This window comes from Macaca mulatta, chromosome 9 (genome assembly GCF_049350105.2).
Source record: "Macaca mulatta isolate MMU2019108-1 chromosome 9, T2T-MMU8v2.0, whole genome shotgun sequence".
Taxonomy (NCBI): Eukaryota; Metazoa; Chordata; class Mammalia; order Primates; family Cercopithecidae; genus Macaca; species Macaca mulatta.
Window position 1 is genome coordinate 95,349,795 of NC_133414.1, and position 18,389 is coordinate 95,368,183.

Genomic DNA, 18,389 nt, shown 5'->3' on the forward strand with positions numbered 1-18,389 from the left:
GTCTCACTATACTCCAACGTTCCAAGTGGCTCAGATGTGATATTTTCCCATGTAAAAATTTCAAGTTTAATAAATTATGATATATCAGATATATAGAAGAGCTGATCTGAGTCATGAACTGTGCATTTGATACAGTAGATAGTGTGATGGACAATGCAAGATGAAAAATATCTAACAATATGAATTACACTTAACATCCAATTCCAGAAAACTTATACCAAATGAGAGTCAAAATTTTCTTTTTAAGTAATTGTTAACACTAAAGAATGATCATGTTAAATAATATCACTACTCTACAGGAAGAGAAGGCTACTATATCACTGATCATTTTATTTGTTGCATCTTAGATCAACTTTCACAAGTTAATTTTATACAGTCTTAAGAATATACACACAAAATGTCTTTACTGTTTTTTTATTATTATACTTTAAGTTCTGGGGTACATGTGCAGAACGTGCGGTTTTGTTACATAGGTATACACGTGCCATGGTGGTTTGCTGCACCCAACAACCCTCATTTACATTAGGTATTTCTCCTAATGCTATCCTTCTATAGACTCCCACCCCCAACAGGTCCAATCCCTGTGTCCATGTGTTCTCATTGTTCAACTCCCACTTATGAGTGAGAACATGTGGTATTTGGTTTTCTGTTCCTGTGTTAATTTGCTGAGAATTTATTAAACATAAAACTGTTGAAAGTTATTTGAATTGTATATGGATGTACAAAGCAGATAGAACTTGAAGGGGGACACGTTTTGGCATATGATCAAAATCTGTACAGATAATATGTAAATATTTCCATATTACACACAGACAAATGGGGTTTTTAACTTAGGAGCATGGGAAATATTGCCTTCCTTTCTTTCGTTTTGCCCTAAATATGTTATTGGCTACATACAGAGACCTGTGTATACATAGAAAATCATGAGAAAAAGTGAAAATAACTTTGTAATATATGGGTAGCTCCTTTGATAAGAGGCATATGACCTTGGATAATGGAAGGAGAAAAAGAATTTTCTTAAGGCGACCCATTTTAGTGGCTATGAATTCTCAATTTGAAGTTACTAGATTAATATTTATAACTCCTTGATTTGGGTACAGTCAGTATAACAGAAGTGGAGATTTAGAAAAAAAACAAAAAACAAAGTAATTCTTTTTATTGTAAAGGAATCTTCATTTCTTTGATCTCAGAACTGACCAGTTGGCGTCTTTTAAATTTCCAAGTGAACTCCCCTATTTGAAAAAGTCTGCAGTATGTTAATAATTGACATTATAAATCTGTCTATTATAAACGATTTTCCCAGCATAGTTTATTTGCTGTTGGTGACATTCTAGATATATTCTTGATCCAAAAATCATGAAGTACAGAGAGAAAATGGCAACTCTACCTTTTCACACATCCAAGCTCTTTCTCCTCTGTACCTAATAAGATGTATGTTAGGAGAACCCTGTGTTCAAATTTATATATGTATATATGTATATGTATATCTATATCTCTATATATAACGATATGAACAAAAATTATAGAACCAGCACTTGGTCCTTACTCTTAGGGTCAGTGTGAGAAATGCTAAATTCAGCAATTATTTATTCTTCATTAACGTGTGCCAAATAGTTTGCTAACCACTAATACCAAAGTAATTTTCAACCCTTCAAGAGGTTACACTTTATTTTTGAAGATGACAATAAAACCAAAATATAAAATAGGCAGTAAAATAAGTATCTGCAAGGCACAGAATTAATACAGAAAAGGAATCTGTTAACCATCTAGTAGGGGGAAGGAGGAATAAGGGAAAGCTTGGAGAAGTAATCAGTACCTGAACAATACCTGAACCGGGTTGTGAGAAATTTATATCAATTTTCCAAGACAAAACGACCAAGTTGGCAGGGAAGATGTTCTTGGCAAATAGTTGTAAAATACCAGGGTGTTTAGGGCACCTAAGTAGTTCTTCATGCCTATATATTCATTTATTTCACTTGCTGGAGCATGTGTTTAAAAGTAAATTGCCAAGTCACATCCAAGAAATATGGAATTAGAATCTTTGAATTTGAGGTCCAAAGATGTACATTTTTACAAGCTTACTGAGTGAATGTATGTATATTTGAAGATTAGAAGGCAACTATGAATATGTGAGCTGTCCAAGAGAAACGTGATGTTAGCCAAGAGCTAACAGTTCTTCACTAGGAGCCTGAAGTGAGATTTTAGCATTGGACCACCACGGTCAGTTAACATTTAAGAGGAAAATTCCAGACACTGTGCATTGGCCTCAGACATCAGGGGAACAAGTTGTTGGGATCCTGTTTTGGTCCAGGGATTACATGATGAGAATTTGAACTGCCTTTATTACAGCAGAAATGGAGAAAAGGGACCAGACATTCCAGGTCTTTAAGTGTTGAAAGAACAATCGAAACACCCCTTGTTGCCTCACATTCTACATAATTCTTCATTTGTCTCTAATTATAAATAAAAAAGGGGTTAGCTTTCAACGTCAAGTATTATACAAACCATGATTTTTGCCAGCCTGATGATTTAAAGGGTGCATGCTGTACATTACTAGGTAAATTCTTATTTGTTTCAGGAGAAAATTTCCAAAGATCTCTTGCTTTAGTTTCACCTCAGTACAGCTATGTGAGACAAGTCTACTCTAAGCAGTAGCTTTCAATAGTTTTTTAAAAAATATTCTATCTATTCTGCTTTTGTTCGTATTTATGGCTGAAATATCCCACTTACGTTAACTTGGTCATCATTGCTCAGCACAGCAACTACCATAGCCTCCCTTATTTTACAAGCAATAACTTTCCTATTTCGAATTTCTGTTGTATTAAACATATTCTCTCTGTGTTGTCTTATGCCTTACATACAAAATCTAAAACATGTATATATTATATAATATTTTGTATATTGTATATAGACATAATATTTTATACATATATATAAACGCGCACACACACACACACACACACACACACATATATATGTGGCCTGGGATTTGCTTTCAATCTGCTGACAGTTGAAGTTTATAAACCATCAGTGTCTTCCAAGGGTTTCAGAGACATCCTGTGCATACCTGTTGCCAAATTAACTTTAACTATCAGCACCTAAATAAACAAGTAAGATTTTATAGCAAGCTTAGAAAAGGATATTTTACACGTATTATATATTTTACATATATGTACTAGACAAATATACATTTAGAAAAAGCATAAACCCATGAAGGAGAGAGAATCATTAGTAATAACAAATGCATATTGTATACTTATTGTGAGCTTATAATTGTTACATAGAGACAGTAAAATGCATGATTTGAAGAGATTTACAATCTCATAAAGCTAATTTTATGTGTATTTTAAAAATGTATAACATATAGGAAACAGTGGAAAGAATACAACACACAGAAAAGGAAACCGGATTCAAGCTCAATTCACCATCTTAACTATCAATAAAACATTTAGCCTCATTGTTGTACTTGTTTTATTTATAAAATTGAGGGAATAATACCTATCTTTATGGGTTACTCTGATGCTAAATATCAAATGGAGTTTTACAGTCATTGAACAAGTACATGTTAAACCATAAACTCTGTGTCATACATGATATTAGGCTATAGAGACATAGTGTAGAACAAAACAAACCAGTCTCCAACTTTTATAGAACTTATTTCTAATAGGTTAGAGGACAAAATGAAATAGAAAAAGATGCGTAAGTAAGTTCATAGTAAAATATCTAAGGGTGAAACAACCAATACAAAAGCCCTAAGGCAAGAGAAAGCTTGACCTATTTAAGGAATAGAGAAAAGGCTGTTATAACTGGAACACCGCGATACAAGTGAAAAATACAAATAGAATGGCTCAAAAGATAAGAAGGGCAGTTAATAACTGCTTACACTGATTATATTCTCTTTATGTGCCAAGCATTATGTTAAGCATTTTTGTATATGAATATATATTCTTTTTTTTTCCTACAACTTTTATTTTATTTTTTATTTTTTTTAAATTTATTTTATATTCTAATATCAAAACCTCAAATGTAGGCCTACGCTTATCCTCATTTTACAAGTGAGGGAATGTTATCTTGCTCTAGGCAACATATCTGCTTGACCCATTGTTTGAATCATTCCACACTTGTTAGCCAGAAGAAGGAGTGGTCTGATCAAAGAAGATAAAAGACAGAGGAGGAAAAGAGGAAGGAGGAGAAGAAGGAGGAGGAAAAGGAAAAACAGGAGAAAAGAAGAAGGAAAAAAAAAAAACAGCTAAAATAGTATATTAAGAAGAGCAATCTAGCATGCATTATATGCTATGATTCATGTATAACTACATATGGATATGCATGCATGCAAAAATTGGAGAATATAAGTATTTTCTTACCTTTGGGAATTATCATAACATATTCAAAACCAAGCCATAGACTAATATGTATAGAATGATATTATTTAAAAATCAAATAAAACAAATCATATATAAGTATACACTTGTATATGTATAATCGTGGAGAAACATACACATCAAATTTTCATAGCATTGGACATCTTTAAATAAGGAGTTTAAGAACTTCATATTAAAAAATAAGTTAAAAATGGAAATGTAGAAGAGTAGAAGGGAGAATGTAAAACATAGTGATCTTTGCTGTCGTTTGTCATTGGGTGTATTTATAAAATATACACCAGTCAAGAAGTGGAAAGAAGTATAAGGATTCTGGCATCAGACTGGACTATGAAATTATTTTTAAAGTTGTTGGTTTAACACTGTGGAAATCAATTATCACTTTAGATGGAATAATGTGGTATTTATTGTACAAACTGTGAATTGTTAACACAACACCCTTGTTTTGCAGAGTGCTTATGCCAAATTAGAGAGATAATTTAATTTGTTCTGAATATTGTATCTTTTTTATTTCCCAATATTCTCAAGTCTTTTTAGTTCCTGTACCTTTGGATATCCAATGTGCAAGTGTTCCATTATGATCACCCTTGCTTGTATCTTGTGGAACCTTGTTTTTTAAATTATACTTTAATTTCTGGGATACATGTACAGAAAGTGCAAGTTTGTTACATAGGTATACATGTGCCATGGTGGCTTGCTATACCATCAACTCATCTACGCTAGGTATTTCTCCTAATGCTATCCCTGCCTTTGCCTCCCATCCCGCGACAGGCCCCAGTGTGTGATGTTCCCCTCCATGTGTCCATGTATTCTCATTGTTCAACTACCACTTATGAGTGAGAATATGCGGTGTTTGGTTTTCTGTTCCTGTGTTAGTTTCCTGAGAATGATGGTTTCCAGCTTCATCCATGTCCCTGCAAAGGACATAAACTCATCTTTTTTTATGGCTGCATAGTATTCCATGGTATATATGTGCCACATTTTCTTTATCCAGTCTATCATTGACGGGCATTTGAGTTGGTTCCAAGTGAGATGGAGTCTCATTTCTGTTGCCCAGGCTGGAGTGCAGTGGTGCGATCTGAGCAACCTTTGTCGCCTGGGTTCAAGCGATTCTTTTGCCTCATCTTCCTGAGCAGCTGGAATTACAGGCATGCATCACCACTCCCAGATAATTTTTGTATTGTTGGTAGAGACAGGGTTTTACCATATTGGCCAGGCTGATGTTGAACTCCTGACCTCAAGTGATCTGCTCACCTCAGCCTCCCAAAGTGCTGGGATTACAAGTGTGAACCACCGGGCATGGCTATGGAGCCTTTGGTGAGTCATCATATCCTAGACCGCTGTCCTCTCCTAAGTGACAATAAATCATTTGGGGGTTAATATGTTTTTGTTTTTTTCTATTCTCAACTTTTAGGTTCATAGGATACATGTACAGGTTTATTACATGGGTAAATTGCATGTCACAGTCATTTGGTGAACAAATAACCATGTCACCAATGTAGTGAGGGCAATACCCAATAGGTAGTTATTTGACCTTTGCCCTCCTCCCTCCCCCTTCAAGTAGGCCCTGGTTTTTATTGTTCCCATCTTTGTTTCCTTGTATACTCAATGTTTAGCTCCCACTTATAAATGAAAACATGTGGTATTTGATTTTCTGTTTCTGTGGTCATTTGCTTAATGTAATGACCTCCAACTGCATTAATGTTGTTGCAAATAATTTTGTTTTTCTTTAATGGCTGCATGGTATTCCATGGTGTATATGTATCATCTTTTCTTTATCCAGTCCACTGGTGTTGGGCATCTGGGCTGATTCCATTTCTTTGCTATAGTGAATACTGATGCAATGAACATATGTGTGCATGTGTCTTTTTGGTAGAAAGATTTATGTTCCTTTGTGTATATACCCAGTGATGGGATTTCTGGGTCAAATGTTAGTTCTAAGTTCTTTGAGAAATCACCAAACTGCTTTCCATAGCTTTTCTTTTGTATGAATTTTCATATCGGTTTCATTCTGCTCAGCTCTAATTTGGTTATTTCTTTACATCTGCTAGCTTTCAGGTTGATTTGATCTTTTTTTCCTACTTCCTCTTGGTGTGATGTTAGGTTAATTTGAGATCTTTCTAACTTCTTGATTTATGCATTTAGTGCTATGAACCTTCCTCTTTACAAGGCTTTAGCTGTGTCCCAGAGATTCTGGCATATTGTATCTTTGTTTTCCTTAGTTTCAATTTTTTTAAATTTCTGCCTAAATGTTATTGCTTATTCAAAGGTCATTCAGGAGCAAGTTGTTTAATTTCCATGTAGTTTTATGGTTTTAGGAGATGTTCTTGGTATTGATTTCTATTTTTGTTGCACTATTGTCCGAGAGGGCAGTTGGTATGATTCTGCTTTTTTTGAATTTCTTCAGAATTGCTTTATAGCTGAGCATGTGGTTGATATTAGAGTATATTCTGTGTGCAGATGAGAAGGATGCATATTCCATTGTTGTTGTTGTGTGGAGTGTTCTGTAGATGTCTGTTAGGTGCATTTGGTCAAGTGTTAACTCTAGGACACAAATATCTTTGCTACTTTTCTACTTCGATGATCTGTCTAATACTGTCATTGGAGTATTGAAGTCTCCCACTATCATTATATGTTTATCTAAGTCTCTTCAGAGGTTTCTAGGTACTTTTATTAATCTAGATGCTCCATTGTTGGGTGCTTACATACTTAGGATAGTGATATGGTTTGGATTCTTGTCCCCACCCAAATTTCATGTTGAATTATAATCTCCAATATTGGAGGAGGGACCTGGTGGAAGGTGATTGGATCATGGGAGCGGATTTCTCCCTTGCTTTTCTAGTGACAGGCAGTAAGTTCTCATGAGATCTGGTTGTTTAAAAGTGTGTAGTACCTACCCCTTCACTCTCACTCCTCCTCTGGCCATGTGAGGGTGTGCCTGCTTCCCTTTACATCATGATTGAAAGTTTCCTGGGTCCTCCCAGCCATGCTTCCTCTATAGCCTGTGAAACCGTGAGCCAATTAAACCTCTTTTCTTTATAAATTACCCAGTTTCAGGTATTTCTTTATAGCAGTGCAAGAACAGACTATTACAGATAGTTAAGTCTTCTTGCTGAATTGAATCTTTTATCATTACATAATGTCCTTCTTTGTCTTTTTTTAAAATAATTGTTGATTTAAAGACTGTTCTGTCTGAAATAAGAATAGTACCCTTTGCTTCTTTTGTTTTCCATTTCCTTGATAATTATTTCTTCATTCCTTTACTTAGAGCCTATGGGTTTCATTGCACGTTAGATGGTTCTCTTGAAGATAGCATATCATTAGGTCTTGCTTCTTTATCCAAATTGTCATTCTGTATTTAGCCCATTTACATTCAGGGTCAATATTGATATGTGAGGATTTTATGTCATCGCAGTGTTGTTAGCTGTTTATTAATGTAGAGTGAATTATATAGTTTCTTTGTAGTGTCAGTGCAGTGTGTACTTATGTGCATTCTTGTATTAGCAGGTATTCTTTTATTTACATGTTTGCCACTCCCTGATGGATCTTTTGTAAGGCAGGTCTGGTGGTTACAGTTTCCCTTAGCATTTGCTTATCTGAAAAGATTTTATTTGTCCTTCACTTATGAAGCTTAGTTTGGCTGGATGTGAAATTTTTAGATGGACTTTCTTTTCTTTAAGGATGCTGTATGTAGGACCCCAGTTTCTTCTCACCTGTAAAGTTTCTGCTGAAAGGTCTGCTGTTAGCCTGATTGGGTTCCCTTTTTATGTGGCCATCTCCTCTGTCTAGCTTCCTTTAATATTTTTTTTTCTTTCATATTAACCTAGAAGAATCTGATGGCTATATATCTTGGGGATAGTCATCTTATATATTCTCTCTCAGGGGTTCTCTGAGTTTCCTAAATTTTCATGTCAACCCCTCTAGCAAGGTTGGAGAAATTTTCGTGGACAAGATTCTCAAATATATTTTCCAAATGTTTTGCTCTCCCTCCATCTCTTTCAGGAATGCCAGTGAGTCATAGACTTGGTCTCTTTACATAATCTCATATTTATCAAAGGTTTTGTTCATTTTCTTAATTATTTTTCTTTATTTTTTCAGCCTTCATTAATTAGAAGGTACAGTCTTCAAGCCCTGGAGGTTCTTTCCTCAGCTTGGTCCATTCTATTGTTAATGCTTTATTATTGTTTCCAATTAGATTCTGAAATTGCTGTTGTGAGCTTTTTATTTCCAGAGGTTCAGTTTGGTTCTGTCTTAAAATAGCTATACCATCTTTCAAATATTGGATTGTTTTGCTGCTTTCTTTGGATTTGGTTTCAACCTCCTCCTATATCTTGCTGAGGTTACATGTCATCGAGATTCTGAATTATATGTCTGTCATTTTAGCCATTTCAATATGCATCACCCAGAGCTGCCTTTGCCGGGGAGTTAGTGCTTGAGAACCTTTGCCGGGGAGTTAGTGCAGTCATTTAGAAGTAAAAAGACACTCTGGGTTTTACAGTCACCAGAATTCTTTTGCTGGTTCTTTCTCAGCTGTGGGGGCTAATGTTCTCTTAATCTTTGAAATTTCTTTCCTTTGGATGGGGATTTGTGCTTTTATATTCTTTGGTGCCCTTGAGGATTTGTGTGTGTGTGTGTGTGTGTGTGTGTGTGTGTGTGTGTGTGTGTGGTACAAACTGGGTTTAGTCAATTGGCTTTCTTTCTTTATGCTTTCAGGGCACTAAAGCTCAGCTCAGCACTCCTGGGCTTCCTGCTTTAACCCTGGACAGCTTGGACCAGGATGTGACTTTGTTCTCTGGCCCACTGAGGTCAATTGACTGCTGGCTGGAAAGGCCAAGATATTCCAAGTTCATTGGCAATAACACTCCCACAAGTGCTGCCAGCAAAAGCACTGTGGTCCAGTGCCAGGGGACTGTAGCAGAGTGCACTGCAGTGGGGCGTGGGTTAATAAGTATTCCTTGATAATGTGATAATGTGTTTAGGCATACATTATCCTCTCTAAGTACAATAATACAGAATGGGTAAAGTTATGGATACAACATGAGTGGTGGTAAGCTGGTAATCTTGAGTTTGGGTAATGGATAAGTGAGTGCATTTCATAGTATTTACTATTTTTAAATATATGTTTGAAATTTTTCTATTAAAAATTTTAAAATAAGAGAAGTATTGAGAGGCCGAGATAACCTCTCTCAAGTTTTAAATTTCTATCATCACAGTGTTCAGAGTTGAGCTTAGTAGAAATGTTAGAGAAAAGCTGAAAACGATTTGGGTATCCCATCACAATTGGTATTCAGATAAAATGCATGAAAAGAAAACCTCCAGAGATGGTAGCTTTATCAAATAAAGGTTTGTTTTGTATAATTGAATGAAATCTGGAGTGGGCAGCTCTGGGTGATGCAGTGGCCCACTGTTATCACAAATGTCCTAGTATCAGCTTCTCTCTTTCAACTGTGCCATCTTCGATGTGTGACTTGTTTCATGGTTGCAAAATAATTCCTATATCTCAAAACCCCAAACCTTAATTTCAGGCATTAAGAGGAAGGCGGAAGCAGCAAGAAGGAATGAGTGGTGTCTTTATGTAAAGAAAACAAAAATCTCTCCAGAGGACTTCCTCTCCAAGAAACTGGAAGTTTCCACATGGAAGCTCTTAGTTTCATGGAAATGTAAATCTAGGAAATGAAATTTTAAGTTGAAAAAAATTGCCAGCCCCTGACCAAATTGAAGTAATACTAGTGAAGAAGAAAAGAAGAATGCATATTGAGTAGGCAGGTAACATATCTATAGTCACAGTTTTGGGTAAAAACATCCTGAGGCAAACATCTTTCCAAACGTAAAGCACAATCCTTATGTCATATTTCCCTTGTGAGAAACAATAACCTGAAATTTATCTAGTTTTCATGTTTTACCTGAAGTCCAGAATTTTACCCTTATCTGAAACAGAGTCCTATTCTTAAGATTTCTGAAATGATTTTAAGGTAATAGAGGAATACTTGCAGATTTTTTATTAAGAAGAGAGCACATTCAGTGGAGTCTGTGAAAGCAAAATCTGACTTGAAAAGGACCAAACAGGAGACTATTGTGAAATCCAGATGAGAGACAGTTCAATGTGAGATTAAACTGAAACAGTGGAGAATTAAAGAAAAGTTTTGAACACAAACCTGAAATAGATCAAATAAATATTGAATGGATGGGAGAAGGTATGTTAGAGGTGGTTAATAAGAGAGAAACCAAAGGTGATTACAAATTTTGAATATGAGATGAATAAAAAAGAAAAGCTCCCCATTTGTCCTTTCTCTAACTTTTATTATCTCTATGGAAGGACCAGAGATTATCAAGGGCATTCTTCTCAAGGAAATTATATACTCTCTTGTTTCTGAATGCTACTCTTAAACTTAGAATGTAAATGGTGGTGGCAAATAATGTTTATTCAGTACTTATGATGGATCAAGTTCCATGTAAAACATGTCAATATTATCTCATGTAATTATGGATTAGACAAAAAGGGTATGTCTTTTCTAGGGAGGAGTAGGTAAGGTTATATGTGGCATGGAAGGGTGGCATGATTGACTGCATCATGGAGCAGAGAAAGTTTTACTCTGAGGTCTGCCTAATCTCAGGAGAATTGCTACGCTGATTCAGGCTGAAGATGGGTCAAAGTTTAGAGATGTGGCAGAAAGAAAGAAACTTAACCAAAATTGGTTAAAAACTATTTTGCTCCAGTTGATTGGTGGGGAAAAAACAGTTTAGCCAATCATTTATGAGGCAACAATGTGAATTTGGAGGATCTGTGTCTGATCTTTTCATAGATAAACAAGGAATACATCTGTGGGTCTTATCTAAGTTATATGGGAAAGAGTGATTCTTTGCAGTAAGCCATTCCCTGGAATAGAAAAGGGTGGGGGAGTTTCTTAACCTTCATTTTTCTTTTTTCAGGATCACTGGATTTGGGTGAAGTTTAAGATTGTCATCTCCCACTCTAGATGTTTTCTCTTTAGAGTGGTTCTCTCCAAACATACACTTTAAAGTTCACAATCAAAGAGCAAAATAGATGTATGTATCTCTTATAAATTAGAAAATTCTATGCAGGAGTGACAAGACACAATATGCCAATATCTGTGTTCAATGAAAATAAGGTACTCTGATGTAAACTGCTGGTTTCACTTGGTTGGGTAGGTTTAGGAGGCACCATAATCTATCCACTCTATGAGTTTTGTTTTCCCCCACCCCCAGAGAAATGAAAATATAGTAGTCCCCTTTTATCCACGCACAATACATTCCAAGACCCCCAGTGCCTAAAACCATGAATAATACTGAACCTATTTATACTAGATTTTTCCTATACTTATATAACTCTTTGATATGGTTGACTGTGTTCCACTCAAATCTCATCTTGAATTCCCATGTGTTGAGGGAGGGACCCAGTGGGAGGTAATTGAATCATGAGGGCAAATCTTTCTGTTGCTGTTCTAGTGACAGAGAATAAGTCTCACAAAATGTGATGGTTTTATAAATAGGAGTTCCCTGCACAAATTCTCTCCCTTTACCTGCTGCCATCTATGTAAGATGTGACTTGCTCCTCCTTGTCTTCCACCATTATTGTGAGGGCTCTCCAGCCATATGGAACTGTAAGTCCATTAAACTTCTGTCTTTTGTGAATTGCCCAGTCTCAGGTATGTCTTTATCAGCAGCATGAAAACAGACTAATAAACTGTGATAAAGTTTAATTTATAAATTGAAGACAGTAAGAGATTAACAACCCTAATAATAAAATTGAACAGTTATAACAATACACTGTAATAAAAGTTATGTGAATGTAGTCTGCTCTCAAAATACCTTATAGTACTGCACTCACCTTTCTTCTTGTGATAAAGAAAGAATAGAGAGGTATAACAGATTTTATCATGCTACTCAGAATGGCACACAATTTGAAACTTATGACTTATGTATTTCTAGAATTATCCATTTAATAATTTTGGAACACAGTTGAGTGCAGGCAACTGAAGCCATAGAAAGAAAGCATTTGGATAAAGGAGAACTACTGTACAGTTACAAGAAGTAGAAACATAATAAATTATGGACAGCTAAAGACAATAACTACTATAATCCACCACATTTTATTTATTTATGATCATTCTGTAAATTTTACTTTGAATCCTTTACAGCTGTAAGACAATTTACAGAGACCTGAAGACTCACAGTATTTACCTCAGACAGCTGAGTGTCTTTGACTCTTGAATGTCTCAGCACATCTCTCTACTGGGAGTAGAAGAGGTCTTTGTATCTCTCACTTTAGTGCAAAGAGGTGAATGTCTGTTCAGGTTGACACACCTTGCCTTTTATTCAGGGAGCCATGTATGATACTGACATTTTAAGCTACTACTTGGAATGTGTTTCACCCTGAATTCTTACGCTACACTTAAGGTATACAATTTTGCTGTTATTGCAGCTGTCCTGCTCTTACAGGAAAATAGATTGAGTTGTTCTTAAGGAGTTGTAACACTAAATATGAATAACAAATGACATATTACTTTAAATTTGATAATCAGATGATGTGTAATATAAGTTTGGATCATCGTGGGTGCTTTTGTAAGTAACCTTTCCAAACAGGTAAAATTAGATTCTCAATTGATTACAAGGCATTTCTCAATAAGATTTTAACTCTTCATTATGCAGATGAATTGGTAATGAGCACACAGGGAAACATTTACCATATATTCCTAAAAGGAATAGCAAACACCAGAATTTTGACTTTTTAGAAAATATCATAAAACCTAGTCAGTTTCACTTTGATTTTTACAGATGAGCTTAAAATAGCAAAAAGCAATTACTACCCCAAAATAGATTGATGAATCTTCTCTGTATTGCTCTTAAAAATGAAAAATAAAAATGATATAAGGGGTTCCAGCTACAGGAAATAGTCCCCACTGCTTTCCTTATTTCTTCCCTAGCAATATCAAAGGAATAAGTTAAATTTCTCTTCCTAACCACAGCAAATTTATTAGAGGACCAACAAGTAATAATAAAGACTAGTAAGAGGACAAATTTATTAGAGGACCAACACGTAATAATAAAGACTAGTAAGATCTATTAGGGTATAATATATATTTAGTCATAAGGTTATTTAGTAATTATGTTCTGAGGTTAAAAATATGTATAAGGATATTTATAAATATTTATAAATATAAATTTATATTTATAAATCTCCTGAATGTACAGTCTCCAGAAAATATATATGTACATCTCTCTCTACTCTCTAATGTATGCCTGTATGTGTGTAAGATGTATGTATTTCAGAGACTTTACACTCCAGATAATTATAAATATATGTTTTTCCTGAACAAAACTATCTTAGAGAAGGCTTTTGTTTAACAACTCCTCTTGTAGCTTTTATCATAGTGTTGAGCTATGTAAGACATGAAGAGCATATCCAACAAGTATAATTATTTTCAGCATTACTCTTTTTTATAGAGGAAAAGACAAACATGTGATTTTTCTGTGATCATTTGAGATATCACAAAGATAGTATTAGGTATAAAAAGCACACTAAATTGTATTTTTCTAGATTTAGGAATTAATTTTGAGAAGAAAATGTCAAGAGTTATCAGAGGGATGTATTCACTTGATTAGAATATTAATATCAGTATCTGAGAACAATAAAAGGTTGTGGCTTGAATACAAGTTAATCAAGAGAAAATACAATATTTTAAATAAACAGAAAGTATTAACACAATTTAATGGTATCTTAGCTCCTTCAGAAGTGATTGATCCAGGGCATAATAAATTCAGCACAACACATAAGAAACTATTCTGGTGAGCCATTCATGTGAGAAGGTTACATGGAAAGTAAATAATTATTATAGATTGTTAAAATCAGACTAAATAATTCAAGATTAATTTATTATTTCAATAGAAAAAGTCTAATTTTGCACTGTTAATATTTGGCAGTGAAAGATTCACAAGCTTCTTTAATGCTTTCAATATTAACTGACCAACCATGAAAACTAACCTAATCTTGGGAAATTTTTAACATTCTACTACTTTTTTCCAGATTCATTATTTTTAGATATTATAATCTAAGATAATTAAATTCTCATTTCCAAAAACTATGACTTTCTGTATTTACTTAGGTTTTATCATTTACTCTTCTATTTCACATCTGAAAATACCTGATACTTCACTTTAGCATAAAACTACTCTCATTTTCCCTTAATAAACAAAAGTGCGTCATCTTTCTTTTCATACACAATTCTTATCTGCCAGTACTGATTCTAGTATATTTTAAATTACCCATATTAACATAATTTTTAGTATTTAACTTCTACATCATGGAATGAAGTGGAGTTTAGATTTGTCTAACACTACAGCTATGCTAATGAATGCATATAATATGATATCTGACAGCCATACACATTATTTTTACCACACCTTAGAAAGGCAAACGTTAAGACATCTTCAAACATGGCCTAAAGTTAGAGCTATTCTATATCATGTAAAAATAAGAATCAAAGGAATTTATATCAAAATTATGCTGATAACCAATATTTTAATATTCTACTTTAGTTAAAAATAATCCAAGTATCCAATTAATTTGGGTTTAATATAAGTTCAAAACTATATTCCATTACTATAAAAATGTTTCTTAAAATTATAATTTAATTTGATTAAAAACATAATTTTAAATTTATTTTACTTATATGTGGTAGTAATGTTAGCTTAATTCATTAGTAAAACAGTATGAAAAGTTTAGGAATTTCATAGTCTTTTAGTGAGAAAAATGCATGTTATATTTTAAAATAAAATACAATTTATAATTATATTTTGCTGTTCTCTTCTAAAATCAAGGAAAAAGAATACAGTTTCTTTAAAACCCAGGTTATCAAACTAGTCTAATTTGTCAAAAGATTCACTTTGATCAGATGACCTTTGTTTATTTTAGAAAAAATGCCTATCAGCATTTTCCATAAGAAAATAGTTTTGTGTATATATGCATTATTTTATTTTTATTTTTTAAAAATAAAAGGCTAGGACATTAAAATATTAGTTTAGTTCCTTTACTATCTGGGTTTAGCCTACAAAACCATGTTATTTATTTATATGTATAGTAACTTCTAGCAACTTTTGACTATGACTTTAAGAGGAGAAAGGGACTTGATTAATGTGTGGATCCTTTTACAAAGCTGTATAGTTAATAACCTTTAAAAGTAATTGATAGGTAGATATTGATGGACAGATAGATCTATAGAGATATTTTATATCAGTTATATAAATCTAGATAGATAATTTCCTTTGTAGTTGTTTTGACTGAAAGACACAACTCATGAGTACTTACATAAACTTCATAAAGCTAATAAGGGAAAAGTTGTAATTGTAGTGATTTATTTTTATTTGTATAAATGTATGTGACACCAATGTAATTTTGCTACATGAACACATTGTGTAGTTGTGAAGTCAGGGCTTTAAGTGTATCCATCACCAGAGTAACACCCACTTGTATACATTAATTAATTTCCCATCGTGCATCCCCCTCCCACTCTTCACCCTTCTGAGTCTCCATTTTCTATTATTACACACTTTGTGTCCATGTGTACACATTATTTAGCTCCCATTTTTAAGTGAAAACATGTGATATTTGACTTTCTGTGTTTTAGTTGTTTCACTTAAGATTATGGTCTGTAGTTCCTTCCATGTTGCTGCAAAGAAATCATTTCTTTCCTTTTTATGGCTGAATAGTATTCCATTGTGCATATATACTTTTGAAAGACTCTGACCTTCTAAATACAAACTATTTAGTATATGGCTTAGCTTCATGAAATAGAGAACCTCCCAAATATATAATAATGACAAGTATGAATGGAAGTTTGCATTTTATAAAAGAAGTCTCGATATATGAAGCCAACAACTAGTATTGCAGCTCTCTGAATACCTCATTAACTCATCCCCTCTCAGCTCAACATTCTTCCATTGCCAAGGTCTAATCCTTAATCTCATAGTCTATAATGACTGCTTAAAATGGAGTCCCAAGTAGAGTCCCAAGAAAGAGAATGGAGAGAAGAAGAAAAAGGGCAAGCCCCTGTTCCCCCAAAGATGCTTTCTGGAAGTTTTATATAACACTATAAATACATCTAAGTAGTTAGAACTTAGTCCTAACATCACAAATAACTGAGCAGAGAATGGAAGGTTTTACAGTCTTTTAGACTTACAAAAAAAATCAAGATTTTTACTGCTAACAAAAAATGAAAAAAAATCAGTGTGCAGGAAGGAGCAGTATTTTAAAAAAGAAAGTAAGAAAAGAAAGGAAGGAAGGAAGGAAGGAAGGAAGGAAGGAAGGAAGGAAGGAAGGAAAAATGAACATTTGGGAGTAACTAGTAGCCTCTTCTATATGAATTTAATAGATATAAGTTTAATATAACTGTATATAAATTACTTAATTATTCATCATAAGTACAAGTGTGATTCAAAAAGCCAATTTATCTTAGTTATTTTAAGAATATAAAATAGCAAATATTGATAGATTTCAAATATCCAGACTCTAATATGATTCTCTTAAATATCTATATACTTAGTTCTAAATCTTACCAGGATAAAAATGAGCACCTTTTAAGGAAACTCTTGGGAGCATACTGTTTCTGATTACCTCTCTGGGCAATGTTTCCAGTTTCTGTCTTAGCTTAATGGAGTTGTTAATGACCAGCAGGGCCCTGACCAAGCTACTGACTGAATTGTTCTCTGTGATGCTGGTGGGACTCTCTGATTCCCATTTATGGTAACTGTATCAACGTGACTTCACAGTCTTTATTGCTTAGATTCAAATTACTAACACCCTGGTTAGTCTGACTACTTATGTAAAATGAAAGTCAGCAAACTCCATCCTCAATGCTACATCATTGACTAGATTTTTAAACTGATGCCTCTGAAAAGTTACTTAAACATCTTTTCATATAACCGTTAGAGATCAACGCCTCTCATGGCGTTGGCTTTTACTACAAAAGAGCTTTAAAGAATTTATTCAAGCTCTTTGTTGCCAGGCCATGCCTCGAGAATTTATTTTGTCAAATTTATGGATAAACCAGAAGTCTTATTTCAGAATTCAACGTGAATTGCACACATGCATATGGATGCTCCCTGCTGAAGACTAGACTTTTGAAAAATAAATGGCTAAAAACTCGTGATCTGTATAAAGGTAAAAAGCAACTCCATCTGTCCTGTTTAGTCTAGGCTGAAATTCTCCAGCTTGTCTCTTCTCATGAGTATATCACAGTTGAAGTCTAGCAACTGGCTAATTTCTAGCTTCATGAAAAACAAAAATAGTAGCCTGTTGTTTTCGGCTTTCAGGGAGCAGAGATGAAGTTCCTTCCAGAAGGAGACAAATTTGAAATATAGCAAGCGCTATGCAATTATACTTTGCTCTGATTTTGTGTCCTAAATATTAAATATAAGTAACTCCATTCCTTTCTTAGTATTCAACTTTGGCCTTACTTTGATATGCTGCTTACAAAAGGAAAAGAGGCTCAATTGCTTGGCTGAAGAGCTAGATCCCTGTATGACGTATTTTGGAATACTTTTCTAGAAACACATTTTCAGTTAATGGGGTCCTTTGATTTTCTAGGGTAGAAAGTTTCTGGTATATAGAAAGTCGGAAAATATTGTTATTGATCAAAACTTTTGACATCGTATGAGCACTATTGGCAAGGAATGCTTCTGCTTGATTCCCAAAATTGGTATTCTGAACAAAATTTATGAGAGGGAAAAAAAGAAAATAAGTGTTCTCCAATTGTGGAATTTCATAATCCCTGCCCGTTTCAGCCTTATATAGTTGCTACTGTTAATTATGAGTGTCTTCACACAAAGAGTTCTTACTCTCCCTATAGCCTTAACTTTTATATCTAAGATATTTGACCTGAAAGATTATTATTTATGGGGATTCTTCTTTATGTTCACCAAATATTATTTGAGTGGTCACATTCAACTGTTCAGTGCTTGATGGGATGTTTTAAAAGGCTCTATACACATGTT

General features: G+C 34.1%; 1 protein-coding gene and 1 long non-coding RNA gene across 2 annotated transcripts in view; one reads left to right on the forward strand and one right to left on the reverse strand.

The window, feature by feature from the left end:
* Positions 1-17,039, reverse strand: part of LOC144331020 (uncharacterized) — a 172,797-nt gene extending 155,758 nt beyond the window's left edge. Inside the window, exon 1 of the long non-coding RNA XR_013397851.1 lies at positions 16,953-17,039. This is a non-coding gene — a long non-coding RNA (uncharacterized LOC144331020). The remainder of the gene's footprint in view (positions 1-16,952) is intronic.
* PCDH15 (protocadherin related 15) overlaps positions 1-18,389 on the forward strand; it is a 990,428-nt gene that overhangs the window by 318,717 nt on the left and 653,322 nt on the right. The window lies entirely within an intron of this gene.